This window comes from Eschrichtius robustus, chromosome 4, assembly GCF_028021215.1.
Source record: "Eschrichtius robustus isolate mEscRob2 chromosome 4, mEscRob2.pri, whole genome shotgun sequence".
In the NCBI taxonomy this organism is placed as follows: Eukaryota; Metazoa; Chordata; class Mammalia; order Artiodactyla; family Eschrichtiidae; genus Eschrichtius; species Eschrichtius robustus.
The window spans coordinates 1,097,116-1,099,898 of NC_090827.1; the positions used below are offsets into that span (position 1 = coordinate 1,097,116).

The following is a 2,783-nucleotide window of genomic DNA, read 5'->3' on the forward strand; positions in this document are numbered from 1 at the left end:
TGGAAACCACAGCAGCTGCGGGACCTCTTCATTTAGCTTTAAGGGAACTTCATCTTTTTGAGCAAAGGCTTCAGGCTGTCTGGAATTCCTGAAAAGGAAAGTGTGCGTGTGCTCTTCAGATGGTGGAGGGGATGCTAAGTAAAGAGCGTTTTATTTGTTCTCACATTTTATCATGAGGTGACGGTGTCATGTTTTTAAGTATATTTATGGATCTTAATTTTCAGTCATATTTCCTCCAAAACTAAAGGGCAAGAACAAATAGTCTAAGGCAAATATGCGTGTAGATATGTAGAGAATGCGTGTATGCACGATAATATCTAATTCAGTGAAAAATATCGAGGAACTGGTTAGTCTATTTAAGTGAATATTTTAGATAATAAAATTGAGCCTCTTCACGTATGAAGAATTTTTGAAATGTTTTCCTTTTTATAAGCAAAGTCTTATGTACATCACCACATTCAAAAGAAATTTTAATATAATTTAACCTCTTCTTAATGACAGATTGGTCTTAAAATCCATTTAGATGCCTACAACTATTTTTCCATGTACTTTATGTTTTCCACTGCATTCATAATTAATTAGCTTGCTGTAAAATCAACATCGTCGCTATTATCACTCTGCTTACTTCTGCCCAAGGTCACTGCCTCCTTCCTTTCAGCCCTCCTAGTAGTGTGTGCGATGATAAACGAGGTCATCTAGCTATTTCAAAGTGTCACTTAAGGAGACTTTCAAATCAAAAAACAAACAAAAATCAAAAAACAGTCTAGTCATCCCCAAAGCAGCTTCTCCCAACTTCCCAGCACATTGCCTATGAAAACTCCAAAACGTATGAAACCCAGAATGAAAGAGATTCCAGGTACCCCGAGGCAGACTGGACGGAACTGAACACACACCTACCTAAAGGAAGGAGGGAAGACCCTTTAGCTACGTTCACAGCCCTGCTCACTGGATCAGTTACACAAGATACATACCAACAAGAAAACAAAGCAGTTGTCCTCCTATTGAATAGATGTCACAGTTTGCTTAGTTCAGAGTTCCCTTCGTGCTCTAATTAAACTTAATCCTACCCTCCACCCCAACACACACATAACGCACACACACTCATTAATACCTTCTTCATTCTTTTAGAAATTAAAGCTTAAAGGAAACATCTAGGCAAGGAGAGAGCAAAATGCTTTGGAGGAAAAGGGACTGGGTGTTTGATGTCACTTTGGAAAACGTAACCCCTCAGTTAAGGATTGTAAACAGCAGGAAAAGGCTTAATAAATCCAAAAGTCTGGCGATTATAATTTTTACATATTCCATTGCTTTGCAACCTAATGGCTCTATGAAAGATAGATTTTAGTGCCCTGAGACCTGGGCTAGGAGCTGTGCACAATGACACAGGACAGCACTGGAAAAAATGCATGTGACATCAGTGAAACGAGGGCACAGGCAGTCGACAAAGCTTGTCCGTGGAAAACACGAGTTCTAGAGAGATCTCTGCTCAGTCAAGTAAGAGTGAGAAAACACTTGCCAAACACTGCAGGGCAAGAAAAAGAGAACCACTTTCTGAAGGCTAAGCAGCTGAGAAGCCAGGAAAATTTCTAGGAAAATATGGCATTCTCAGAAAAACACAAAAAAGATGAACTTAAGGCCCACGTGAAACAGGTTTAAAAAAACTTTTAAATCCTTCTGTTTTAAAAAGATCTTATATTTTGAAAGATCCTCGACCTATTAAAAGTGACATGGGTGCTCACTTCGGCAGCACATATGCTAAAATTGGAACGATACAGAGAAGATTAGCATGGCCCCTGCGCAAGGATGACATGCAAATTCGTGAAGCATTCCATATTTTTGAGAATCTGTCTGCTAATGCAGGGGACACGGGTTCGAGCCCTGGTCTGGGAAGATCCCACGTGCCGCAGAGCAACTAGACCCGTGAGCCACAACTACTGAGCCTGCGCGTCTGGAGCCTGTGCTCCGCAACAAGAGAGAGGCCGCGACAGTGAGAGGCCCGCGCACCGCGATGAAGAGTGGCCCCCGCTCGCCGCAACTGGAGAAAGCCCTCGCACAGAAACGAAGACCCAACACAGCCAAAAATAAATAAATAAATAAATAAAAATTAAAAAAAAAAAGAAAGAAATCGTTTATCATTGAAAGCTCCTAAAATATATTTTAAAAGTGACATGGGTTAGATGAGAAAAGATCACAGTAGCATTAAAAAAGTGCATATTGAAGGTAATAAATGGTAACATTGACAGAGAATAAAAATAAAATCCTAATGTGAAGAGCAAGCTAGATACATCTCTGAATAACACAGAGGAAAAATGGCCCAAGGAAAGGAAAGCAGTAAGTAAAAATTCATAACTGAAAGACAGAAAATGACAACCAGAAATTAATAGAAGTTACTGTGGAAGAAAGCACAATACCTAAAGCAGAAGCAATAAGGAAAGATGTAGTGAAATAAAATGTTCCTATGCTAATAAATGGCCAACGTATAGATCAGAAAAGCTTAGTAATCTTCGAGCATAAGAATTATGGAGAGTTAAAGTATGTTTAGAAAAATGGTGTTAGAATGATAAAAAAATACTAAAAGCACTTGAACGTTTTTTTTTATTTACTAAAAGTCAGGTTAGCCCTTATTTCTGCCAAATGGTAAATGGCAGAAAAATAAAAGTAAATTTCTGAGTTTGAGGCAAAAAAAGTTATCCCCCAAACTGCATTTCCTGTCAAGTTGTCCTCTATGGGTGCAGACCACAAGAAAAAGAATAGTTGCAAATATGAAAAAACTCAGAAGACAT

At 38.8% G+C, this 2,783-nt stretch overlaps 1 non-coding gene across 1 annotated transcript; it reads left to right on the plus strand.

Moving 5' to 3' along the window:
- The first annotated feature begins 1,731 nt into the window (after nt 1-1,731).
- Nucleotides 1,732-1,838, plus strand: LOC137764503 (U6 spliceosomal RNA). Its single transcript, XR_011074005.1, has one exon. It is a non-coding gene; the product is annotated as a U6 spliceosomal RNA (small nuclear RNA).
- The last annotated feature ends 945 nt before the right edge of the window (nt 1,839-2,783 follow it).